This window comes from Arvicanthis niloticus, chromosome 5, assembly GCF_011762505.2.
Source record: "Arvicanthis niloticus isolate mArvNil1 chromosome 5, mArvNil1.pat.X, whole genome shotgun sequence".
NCBI classification, from domain to species: Eukaryota; Metazoa; Chordata; class Mammalia; order Rodentia; family Muridae; genus Arvicanthis; species Arvicanthis niloticus.
In genome coordinates, this window is record NC_047662.1 from 61,881,622 (window position 1) to 61,894,989 (window position 13,368).

At 40.2% G+C, this 13,368-nt stretch overlaps 1 protein-coding gene across 5 annotated transcripts in view; it reads right to left on the reverse strand.

The window, feature by feature from the left end:
* Focad (focadhesin) overlaps positions 1 to 13,368 on the reverse strand; it is a 295,918-nt gene that overhangs the window by 222,424 nt on the left and 60,126 nt on the right. The gene's annotated exons all lie outside the window — the stretch shown is intronic.

Genomic DNA, 13,368 nt, shown 5'->3' on the forward strand with positions numbered 1-13,368 from the left:
CTACCCCTTGACGTCCTCATTCTTCCTCCTACTGCCGTTTCCCATGCAGGTAAGTCGACCTTTCACATTAGGCTAGCATGTAAGTAACATGTATCTTTTGCTCTTGGTTTCCTTTCATTTGTTTATTTTTATTTTATCTATGTCTGTGCATCACATGCAGTGCATCCAGTGTCTGGAGGCCAGGAAATGGCACTGAATTCCCTGGTGCTGTAGTTACAGATAGTTATCAGCCTCAATTTGAGTGCTAGGAATTGAGTCACCGGTCCTGTGTAAGAGCAGCCAGTGTTCTTACCACATCTCTCCAGTCCATCCTCACTTTTTCTAGCTTCTCAGTACATGCATGGTTCTGTATCTCCCAGCATATTTAGTATAAAGAAAAAGACAATATTCCTCCCATGTCAAACAGAAAAGCTTCCACACTGAAAATGCTTTAAAACTACTGCTGTACAGGAATTTATATTACTTGTCCTATTTCCATTAGGATATCTAAAAAGGCTTTGTTAAACAGAGAATCTCAAATCTGAAGGATTCTCAAAGAATGTGGCTTTAAGAAGAATGAACAAAAAGCACAACACATTCTTTTCAATAGTTCAAAATCCTAACAATAATTGTAAATGTTCCAGGTTTTGTTTTTGTTTTTGTTTTTACTTTATATTTATTTATGCATTTAGGGGTGAAAGGCACTGTGGACTGAATGTGGAAATTAAAGGAGAGCTCTTGGGAGTCAGGTCCCCTTCCACCATGTGGGCTCAAGGAACTGAACTCAGGTCATCAAGCTTGGCAGCAAGTAGATGTAAATAAATATTTCTTGGAACTTATTTGTATGATACTAGGCCCCGGGCCTCACATGTGCTAGTGCTTTATCACTGAATCAGATCTGTAGTCTGGAAATAACTTCTTAGGGACAACCCTCTTGACTCTTTTAAATGTCTGTCTGTCTGTCTGTCTGTCTAATGTACCACAGAGCATGAGTGGAAGCCAGTCGGCTCTTGCCTTATGCTCTTATTTCAGCTGCAAGGTACCCTACTGGCTCAGCAGTCAGGCGGCTTCAGGTAATTTTCCTGCCACCAATTGTATTCACACTTTTGGAGTGTGACTACAGATGCACTCCCCCATCTGACTTTCCATGTGGATTCCAGGAATGAACTCAGGCCATCAGGCTTGCAAGGGCTTTTACCCACTCAGCCTTCATCTCAGCAGCCTTGGAAAGGTCTAACCCAGCCTGAACTCAGAGCCCTAATCCTCTTGCCTCTTCACATATTCTACCAGCAGGTACCACCACAACTGGCTCTTCGTGGTTCTTAAAGCATGGTGTTGTTTCCAGCATATCAGCATCATAACCTAGAAAGTGAGAAACACAAATCCCCATAGCCCACGCAAACTTACTAAAGCCCTGCCATAAAGTACTAATTCCAACCACCTCTGCAGGTCAGGGTATAGTTCTCATCCAGTGCCTAGCCTCAGTTACCTTAGGGTTTCTAGGAATAGTGTTCATGCATAAGCAATTCTATAGGTGATTCTAATATGTTCCACACTCTGACAGCTGCTACAAAGGGAAAAAAAATCTGAAGAAGAAAGTCTTTTTTCAAAGAAAAAGCTTTAGTAGATCTACCACAGTTAAACTTGAGATTTGTGTTAAATATCTCTCTGACAGTCCTCCACAATTACTGGCTATTATACCTTCTTCTCTTTATTTTTGCTTCAAGCTTACCTGCTTTACCATGCACTTATCTCATAGGCCTGCCCATTAACACACAGGCTATTTCTGACTACCAGTTGCTAAGGAATCATTCCATCCCACCTTTTACATCAAGCCTCAAAACTGACATAAAAATCATGTATATCAATCCCAAACTCTTTGGCAAGTAAAGCTATCTAGAATCACCTTCCATCCTGGATGTCACACATATGAAGTCCAAATACTCCCAAATCCTAAACGCCACTCGGCACATCGCAGCAGGATAAGGTCTTGAACACTAAGGCAGTTACTGCCCGTTTGTGCTCTTCTGATAAGCATGCTGGCATAAGGAGCTCTGCACAAGACCAGTCACTAACCCTCCAGCTAAGGGTGGCATGCATGGCTACTTAAGGAGAAAAGCTAAGAAATTAACAGCAAAGCTTTTATGCAATCACAAAGCCCTGAAACAATTTCCAATTCTTCTCTTAGAAATCAGCTGTTAGAGAGATGGCTAAGTAGTTCAGAGCACTGGCTGCTCTTCAAGAGGGCCTGGGTTCAATTCCCAGTACTCCATGGCAGCTCAAAACTGTCCGAAACTACAGTTCCATGGCATCTGGCACCCATACATGAACAAACATACAGGCAAAATACCAATGCACATAAAATAAAATGAAAACAACAACAAAAAACACAGCTCCTTGCTCCACTTACTCTCTCTTCTTCCTGTTCCCCCAAAACCCTACCTCCTCTTCTCAACCTTCTCCTGCTCATTCCTCTGTCTCTCCCACCCCTACAAGATAACAATAACAAGTCAGTCTCCCTTTCAAAACACATTCAAATTAAAGAAAGTCAACAAAAATAAAACACAGTCATTTTAAAGTAGTAGAAATGACACACATATGCAGCTCTTATTCTGACACAACGTGGTTCCACTCAGAATGTAAGGAGCCATTCATTTTGTCACAGGAAATGGGGTGGGGGGGAGGGGGTGCTATTTCACCAGCTACTGGATTCAACCAATTCCAGTTAGCATCTCAAATTTAATCCCTAAAGATTAGATTAAGTAGAATAGACAAGAATAAAGGTCCAAATTAATTACTGATTTAGACCTCTGAATAATTAATTTGTCCAGACAATCAAATATACTCTAATGACAATACTGGAAAAATTAATGTATGATACTGATTACAAGAAACTGATAACCCTGAAAGAAGTGACATAGAAAATGCAAACATTGACTCTTCTTGATTAGTATTTGATTGCTAATATTATACTTTTTCAAACACAAATAACCTAAAATCAATTATAATTGCCAAACTTTTGTTTTTAAGCATAATAAAACAAAGAGCTAAATTTTCCCTTGTGAATCAATTCAATATGTGAATACATGTTTAAAAATAATACATAAAGGCTTGCACTCAGGTAATCAAATGGATAAGTCTTTTTTTTTTTTTCCTTTTTTTATTAGTAACTTATTTTAAATGTTAATCAAAGGCTTTATATGTTTGGTAATGTTCAATAAAAGATGCCCATACAATCAGAAGTATAACCCAATACCCAACCTAGATATACCAATTATCTTTGAATGGCGGAGACATTCGAACATCCACCTCCATGTTCCACCCCCATCTCTCTCTCGTAACCTAGCTCCTCATCTCCATCTCCTCCTCTCCTTACTCTTCCTCTTCCTCTTCCTCTCCTTACTCCTCCCACCTTAGCTCCTCCTACATATCACCCTTCCTGTTAAAATAAAACTTTTCTCTCAAAATAAAATTAGAGCATAACTATACCAATTTGTGTCAGTAAGTTACAAGATAGACCTAATACCCAGTCCATCATTTTGTTGGCTAACCAGAACCTCTGTCATCCCTCCTAACTAAAACACTTAGTTCTGAACCTGGCTTTTTCCTTGGCTTTAGAATGAATGTCAGCTGAAAACCATCCTCTCAAATCTTTTCTCTCACAGTAAATAGCCAGGGTTGGCTATGAGACTGTAAGTCTTCAACCCTGTCAGAAATCCAGAATAACTGAATTAACTGAAATTATGGGAAGCACAAAGCATAGCTTCTAAAACATAGCCAATTTATAGAGACCGCTGAACACCTGGACAGTCCCTATACTACAAAATGTTGGAGCATCCGATCTTCAGCCTTCTGGCCCAGGATCATCTGACAGACCTAGTGATGCAGAATTATTAAGGGCTGATTACTCTGTCTAGGCAGATATAATCAGTCAACTCTTAAATGGATATGTCTTAATTAAACAAACTGCACCACCATCATGCACGAGACTGACTTACTCTTAACGCCACTTGCATGTCAGGAAACAGTCTTCACAGTGGGGGCAAAACTATGCTCCACAGCTTGGATAGCAGTAACCTAGTCTCCCCCCACCAGGAGCTCTTGAACTTCCTCCGAGTACTGACAATCAAAACTGTTGTCGTCTCTTTCTGCCTAATGTCCCTGTTGGGGCAAAACTGTCTCTGGTTCAGAATCACTACATGGAAATAGTCATGGCGTGTGCAATGCAAAGCACAAAGCTGAACATGCTTTACCTTACACAGAACTAAAAGTAATCAATCGTGACAAAAATTTACACTTCTTATGGAAATACACTTAACAAAAATTAGCATTGGATGCACAAGAAAACTGAAAAGGCTTAAAATGGAAAAAAAACATAAAATTATTCCTTTACAAAATAAATCTAACTCTAAAATAAACATCATTAGAGAATACAGATGCTAATTTGAGTACGACAGAAAATGAAGTTATTATCCTATCAAAAATATTATAATTAGAGCATGTAAAATGTCATAAGGCTGAGTATAGTTCGCTCTTGATATATTCAAGATTTGATTATTAAATTTATGGATTATTCAAATTATTCTTTCTTCCTTTCACTTGTTGTTTGTTAGCCATTCAACTTCTTTAACATGTATTCAAATGAGAAAGTTCAAGGCATTTGAAAGGATCCACAATTTAAACTCCAAAAATTTAATTTGGAAGTGACATTGAGAGAGGGGAGGGAGGAAGGGAGCAGACGGAGGAGACAGACGGCAGGCTAATAAGCACTGAGCACCAGAACTTATGTACTGCCTGACTATGGCTGCCTCAGATCCCTTCCTGCTCCATAAGATCACTATCATGACAAGCTGGAACTGGAACTCTGAAGCAAAATAAACCCTCTTTCCTTAAAATAAATTGATTCATTAATTCAATCATTCTCAAATCTGCTACTCAAGCTACATAGTTAATTTACTCCATCCTTTGTTTAAAATGTATGGCTGACCCTCCAGCCAACCAGGTCATTTGGAACTAATGTTGGTTGCCACAGAGTAGGACATTTTGAAAATCCAGCAAAGTATGGATGCTACCATTGCTGTCATCATGGTAGTGGGTTTTACGCAAGGCATGCAGCACACTTGTACTCTTACTGTTATATAGTCATGTCCCTGTATCAAATAAAACTGAAACTAGAGAGAGGGGATGTGACAGTGGCAGCAAGGAACACAGAATTACCACCAAAAAAAAAAAAAAAAAAAAAAAAAAAAGAGTCTCATATAGCCAAGCCTGGCTTCCAATTCACTACATAGCCTGCCTCTGCCTCCCCAGTGCTGGGATTGTAGGTGTGCACCACTGCTCCATTCATGCTTATCAAGCTCACTACACATACGAAGCAAGAACTCTAGCAACTAAGCTATGTCTCCAAATTTACATTCTCCAGCAAAGCATGAGGTCTCTAGCAAGAGAATTAGTCTCTCTTGAGCAACGTTCTTCCATCTGTAAAATGAGCTAAGGCTAGACAGCCAATAGCTAATGCATAACCCACATGAACATTAAATCCCAGGCAGAGGATGCGCAGGACACTGCCTGGATTGCCCTGCAAACACAGCAAACCACAAAGATGGTGCTCCCATCTGTGATTATATGGCAAGCTCAAATGGCTCTAAGGCCAATGTCCGTGAAACGAACGGCCTCACCTATTTTTATGTCAGAGAGGAAAACCATCCTATATTGTCTGCTTTCTAGGAAAGTAACGTGCTATGTCCAGAAGAATGATTAAATTGGAATTATCTAGCTCCTGAGATAGCCTATAGATCTGCTTTCTCCTTAAAGGAGAATAACATCATTTCTAAAGATCAAAATCAATACAAATCAGACAAGCGGGTCACCCTCCATTGGCCTCCAGTGCCTGCAAATCTCTTAGTAAGCTTTGGTTTTCCTTTGACATGCCACATGATCCAGTATGCTGAACATTCTTTGGCACTTTCCTATTTTGTGACATGCAAGCATTTTTAAGTAAAGTATATAACATAATATCTAACAAATAGAAGAGTCCCATCAACACTGGCCAGGGTGAATTTATATGTGAAAGCATAGTTAGCCTAAAAGCTGGGTCTCTGTCTTAATATTTTTTGTTTCCCATTGTGTGTCAAGTGCACTTCTATAATGAATATAATTATACATACACATATAACAAACATGTCTCCCATGTTATCTTTTAAAACTCAAACTCCTTTATTTATGTACTCATAAATGAAAAAATATAGAAGAAGATCATGAAAAATCAGTTTGGTTCCAGAGTCAATACTGTTCAGAGTGGAGGATGGGAATGACAGAGAAGCCTACAGACTTGGATGCAAATATTTCTTTGCTCCCCACCTTTCACTAGTATTATTGACAGTGGAGAGCAATGCGTGCATCTCAAATTAGGGAGCAGAGGGAAAGGAGAATGATATATGCACGGTTCCACCAGACTCTCACCAAGGCAATGATAAAATAAGGTATGCAACCGAAGTCACCTTTACAAGAATAAATGCATCAATCTTAATAGAAATGAGGGAATAAAAAAATTAGCTGTGTGGCAGTTAAATCAGGAAGCAAAAGTTATCTGTAACCTTTGGGTCACCTCAACCCTTTGCTTCATCTCTGAGCATCAGAAAGCTATGATTTGATTTACATGGCAAATTCAGTGACTGGCACAGAGCGCCTTTTCTGTGTGAGAAACAATGCCTGCAAGTCACTATGCATTTCCATGTATGCAGCTGTGACCCTGGTGCTTTCAGAGCAATGCACAGCACTTACTCCATCAAATATGCATTTTAAAAGCATTTCTCTACCTGCTTAGAATTTTGATTGCAAAGTGCTGGCGAGAAGCTGGGTTTTTTGTTTTGTTTTGTTTTTTTAATCTCTGCAGATAAGTTAAAAGATGCATAATAAGAAAATGTTATGAGGATTATAACAGGGATATTACTGCAAAAGAAAAAAGGACTCAAAGAAAGAAATTAGTGGTAGTTATAAAGCACTGTGTAACATAATTTGAAAACACATGTATTTTGTGTGCTTTCCAAAGGAGAGCCTCAGGAAAGCACTGGAGCAAAAGTGCTTTCGTCTGGACATTTTTGACTGATTATATCTTTCCTTAGGTCTTTCAGGCAGGTAAAAAGTGTATAAGGTTTTTATTAAACACAGTCCTTACTACGGTTCTGTCCTCACAGGCATCCTTTCCTAGGATCACTATTTGAAGATGAGACTTTTAATGCAAAGTTATCTTTTAAGAAGGTGATACCTTGGGGTTGGGGGCAGGGGTGGTATAGGTGCTTAAGAATCTAAGACCTTTCTTTTATTCAGTTATATGCCATGATCATGCACAATAAGTAAGCTTTATAAAAAAAATGGAATGACTTTTGTGGCCTCAGAAATGTTTTTTAAATTACCATGGCAGTTTTTATATCAGTATATATATTTAGAAAATTTTGCACAACATTTTCTAGGGAAGACTGCTGGCTGAAGATGAACAATATGTATAATCTTATTCTTTAGGTATGACTGTCAATCCCAGCAGCAAATCCCACATGACTAGTATCACTAATAAAAATCATCATCAAAGACATTCATATTAATTACAAAGAGAGAAAAGAAGAATGAAGTCAGAAGCAAAACATTCACACAGACAGAAAGAATCAGACTACAAAGAAGGCAGATAGCCCTGCAGGGCATTGCTGCCTGAGCTCACCCAAGCACTGCCTGGCTTGATTTTTTGTTTGGTTTTGGTTTTGTTTTCCTTAGTCCCACTGGGCTTATTCAGAGGCAGAAGTGACTGTGGCACTCTGCTCCTCATCTTCCTCCACCTGGTCTTTACATAAAGATTGCCATAAGCCCTTTGAACTTAAAAGAAAAAAAGTTTAAAACTATGTCCATACATTCCTAAGTCAAATCCCAAAAACTGGAAAGGTCTCTTAAAGATCCTGATGCTAAGTAAGCACCAATACATTAAAGCAGACTATATATCTAGGGTAATTGCTACATTCAGCTTAGCTAACCAGTTCTCAGAAGAACTGGAAACACCATCCCTGCCCCTCCCCACCCCCACTCCCACAAAAAGGTTACCTAAGGTATGTTCTCACCTGAAATAAAGCTTCCTTGAGTATCCTCACCAGTAATAAAGAACAAGGTAGGTTTGTTTTTAGTAACTTTTTAAAGTAGTTCCCTTCAGAATAAATGTCAAAGCCAAAACACTAAAAATTCACTTCTTAATAAACAAAAGAAATCTGAGCTAAATAAAATGTGGTATATGCATCCACTAGAGAAAGGGAATAAGGTACTGGTACACACTACAACGTGGATGAAATCCTGAAAACATTATGCCAAAAAGCCACACATACAAGGCCACACATTGTATGTTTCAATCACATGAAATTTCTAGAATGTACAAACTTAATAGCAGTATTTTCCAGGGGTGGGTGGGAATAAGTGACCTTGTATATGGGCTTCATTTAGAGATGAAACAATGTTTTGAAACTAAGTAGTAGTGGAAGTTATATAATTTAATGAACTTTAATAAAATCCCCTGGCTCAAACACCTTAAAAAAATTTTATGGCATATAAATTATGCCTCAATAAAAAGGAAGCACTAAAAGATACTGTAAACTTCAGCCAGGTATGATGACACATGCTTCTAACCCCAGCACTCTACAGCCTAAAGCAAGAGTTCACAGTCTCAAACCAGCCTGGGCCACATAACGATCTCAAAATAACCACAATGGAATTTACATTAGAAATTCTAAACTTAAGGCGGAAAGATGACTCAGTTTATAAAGAACTTGCTGTGCATGCCTTAGGCCCTGAGTTCAGATCCCTAGAACCAATGTAAAGCTGAACACAGTAGGGTGGATCTGTAATCTACTGGTGGATCTGTAATCTGGTGTTTCTGTATCTAGACACTCATAGGCTTCCGTGAGCTAGCTTGCTGTAAGCATTAGAAAACCAAAGACAACCTGTCTCACACAAGCTGGAAGATAAAGACTGACCTCCATATGTATGCAAAAGCACACACAGTACCGCACTCACACATATCACACCACACACACACACACACACACACACACACACACAAACTGGGTGGTGTACACTTTTTGTCCTAGCACTTGAAAGGCAGCGGCATAAAAACCTCTGAATTCAAGGCCAACTTGATCTATGGAAGGAGTTCCAGGTCAGCCCGAGTTAAATGGTAATACCGTACCGTCTCAAACAAAAATAAACAAACAATCAAAACCACAATAAACATCAATAACCACATACTAGTTTAAATTGTTAGCCCTTTCATTTTAGAAACACATCTGTATATCACATAAAGTATATTACTACAGTAAATGTATTAAATTGTACTTCCTGGAAGAAAATTCAAGTTAAGATGTCCTTTATTCCTGATAATTAGTCATTGCCACCCCTAAGCCATTTCTGGCTCCTCTTTGCCAGTAAAGATATGGGTGCACGATTTTGAAGCCATCACAATGAACACTGGTGGTAATATGAAGCTGGGCTCTGGATGGTCTCTGTGTTTTCCCCACAGATTTCTCCTTAGTTATGACAGAAAGTTGACACTTGTGCCGAATGAGAGCACAGAGTGACTAGATGATCAAAGTTAAACCCACAGAGAACAGTGAAGCGGTGGCCATCATGGTGCCTGGTGTGCTCCTCAGACACACGTGGCAAGCACTGTTTATGCTATTCAAAAATGTCAATGCCATAAAAGACCCAGAGCAGGTGAGACGGGGGCTCCGTGTTTTAAAAGAATTTTTTAACTGACAACCTTGCAACCCTCAACAATATCCTATGTGTTAAAAAAATAAAAAGGGAAAATAGAAAAAAAAATGAATCCCCACTATTCTTTAAACGAAACTCAAAAGTCTTTGCAATGGCCACGGCTCCTGAGCCATCTGCAGGCCTCTCCCTCCCTTGAATGCCAAACAGCAGTTCTGCCTCCCTGAGCCCCTCCAGCACACCACAGAGTTCTCACAAGGCACAGTGTCACAGGGGAGAAACTGAGCTATTCAAGTTACTGGCATCATGTCTTCCTTCAAAACAGACAGTAAGAGAAAATGCAAAAGGGTTATGGCTTAGAAAAGAAAATTCCCAAATTAAAAATAGGGCTGTATTTTGATAACCACAACCGCAAACCAGTCTCTGTTCGTATGTTAGTATCTTCTGGACCTCTCATTTTTTTCTGTATCTGATACCCAAGGGGATAAACCTAACTTCAGTAAGTCAGAGAATCAACGTGAGTGACAAAGTATCTTGGTCTTTAGAATCCTCAAATCCTTATTCTCCAGCCATAAAAAATACAAATAGAGAATTAAATCCACACACAGGGCAGAGTTTCAATCCACTTAGGATCCAAGCATCCCGTGCTACTGACCTCAGCGCCTACTTCAGAGCCCACCATCTGCCGAGTCATTAAATATTCCCTCATTCCAGAAAGCACAGCTTCCCACGAATAGGACTCTGAACATTTGATATTTGTACATGTCAGCCACTGTCTGGCACATCAGAATAAAGCACAAATTCTGGAACAAGCAGTCACTGCTCATGAATTCACAGCTATTTCCTCACTTTTGCTGAAAGAAGAGAGACCGTAAAAAGATTGCTATAATATGAATATGCAGAGAAAAATTTAAAAGCAAAGCACAGGATGAAAGTTCATGGAAACAGTGTATTGCAAAGCAAATGAGAAAACTAGCCTCTAATAATTGGCAAATCATAGTCACACTTGCAGCCAACAATCCAGACTCTACAAAGGGAGAAGAAAGCCTAAACTAAAAGACGCCTTAACAGCAATGAGATGAATAATATGTTAATTAATTTAAAATTTGTTTACAAGTAGAAAGGCATTTCTAAAGTTCTGGAAAACAGTTAAGACCCTAGAGCAGGTCATAAACTTTGCTGTCCACAGACTGTATCCTGTGAGCAGACATGTTGTGTCTGCCAACCTCATACTTTGAAAACTTGAATTGGCTGCCAGCATTTAATCAGGAGGATTCACAGAGAAACCTTCCACTTATTAAAAGATCTGAAGGTCTGGAAAGGCTGACACCAGCCGCCTCATTGTAACAAGACTAGCTGTTCTCCACAAGACCTTCTCACAGAGTTACACGGCAAACTGAAAAGAACCAGGGCCCCAGGCTAACTCAAGGCCATTCTAAGTTTCGTTCAGTTACAGGTGTGCTGAGAAGTTCCCTAGCGGGTGCTAATGCACAACTGCTGTGGGGACTCAAGTGTTTGGCATTTTACATTTGGTTAAAGCTCCTGAGCTAACTGCAAGAGCCAAATTACTACCTTTTTCACTGTTACTCCCGTCCTCTAGAGTAACAACAGTTGAAGTCCTATTAAAATACAGCCCTCCAATCTTGATCAGACCAGGAAGCCCAAGAAGGATGCTCTAGAAGGAGCAAGATCAGCTTCATCAAGAATAACGCTAATCCAGCTTTTTCTCTAAGCACAATCAGTAAGTAATCAACTGCACTCAAATCCCAACACAAGTGTGTGCTTCAGGCCCAGGTTGCAAAACTCCACATGGAAAACTCTGAGGACAAATTCCTTATGCATAGGAAGCCCCGACAACCTGTGCAGGTTTCTAAGAGTGTATTTAGGACTCTCTGCCTTTCTTGATCCCAGAGCCACCCACCCACCATCTGAAGGCACTAGCATGTACTAGAGCCATGGAACTAAGCCACTGAATGAATCTGTGACCTCCTACGTTCTCTCTCTCTGCACCTGCTTGCTCTCTTTGGCTTAGTTTGTCTTTAGAATCATTCTGTGGTTCTGCTCCTAGCTTCTCCATTGTAGATGGCTCACAAGGCAAGGCAAACTTGGTCCTTTGATGCTGAGAAACATGCATGTTACAGTGAAGAAAGGAGGTGGACCTAAACCACTCAACACACCCTCTCTATCCTAAACCTTCTGGGGCCCTTGCAGCCCGTATGTGGTAACACCTAGTTCTTGGGGCTGAAGAAAGATCTTGTAAGTGGGAGACACAAAATGACTTGCATCCATATCAGGAAGCAACTGGATGAACATGCTGACTCAAGTCACAGGAAACTGTGGGATGAATGGGACTCGCTGGCAAGCAACACTAAGAAGCAATGGTTCTAAGCAGCTCTCAAGTCTTCTTTATTCTTACAAACGTTGAGAACCACTGAACTCTGGGCCCACCAGAAGGAGGAGCTTCACTAGGGCCCCTGGTCCTCACGTATTCTCTCTCACACCTGCATGCCACAAACCATTCCACAGACGCAGTTAAAACAACCATGTATTCTATGTTACTATGATTCAAATTAATCAGCCATTTGAACAAAAGGCAAACATTTTTAAAACATAACTATATACTGGCAAAGTCCTTAATATCATGAAAAATACAGATTATCTTCACACGCAAAAAGCCAGTTATATGCCATGCTATGATTTTAAATTAATCCCATGCCTTTCAGCGACGTTCTAAGTCTCTCCCAATCCTTTTATGCTTTACACCACGGTCTCACCAGCTGCCACTGCAAGGCGGGTTGATGCTGCTAACCAACACATAGCACGGAGGGCTCTAAAACAGCGTGACAATTTTATGCTTGACTCAGGTAATCATAGCTCTCTTGAGGGGAATCTGCACTCAGACGTACCTTCCCCCTGCTCCTGCCATCCACAATCCCCTCTGGGGGAACTTCAGACTAATACACTCGATTACACTCTACAGATTTATAATGCCAAACAGCCATTCACATAAGGGCTCTCCGTAAACATTACCAGATTTATGCCAACTCGGGTGATTGATTTGAACCTCTTAGTGTGTCACCTTATTTCAAGGCAAACCTTACATATCCATTTCTCCTTAATTCCTTAACCGGGGCTCCCTAGTCAGACCTTGTACCTTTCCCCTTGTGAAAATAAGACCAGGGTTAGAAGAACCAGTAATAAGACAAATGAATTCTAGAAGGGACAGCAGGTGAGGCGAGACAGATGGGTGAAGTCAATCACACGAAGTAAGGACAGTGAGTATGAAAATGAGAATAACCATACTATTTCAGTATGATAGAATAGTTCATGTTACCAATATCTAATCATATACTTCTTAAACATTAATGAGCCCATGATTTACCTACAAATATCTTCCAAAATGCAGGCTCTGATTTAAGCAGCCTGCAGTGCAGCCCACGCTGATGCCACCTACCAAGTTCCCAGGCACTGCTCATGCATGCTACAGTGGCTCTGCTCCTGGGTGAGGGTGGGAGAATGCAGTGGCGGCATCACCTGGATGCTTGTCAGATCTCTGGCATCCACCTTAGACTTACTCAGAGATCTGGGTCAACTAGTGTGTGTCACCAGACAGCAGCCTACTGCCTTGTGTGCTCACTGAGAACCAGA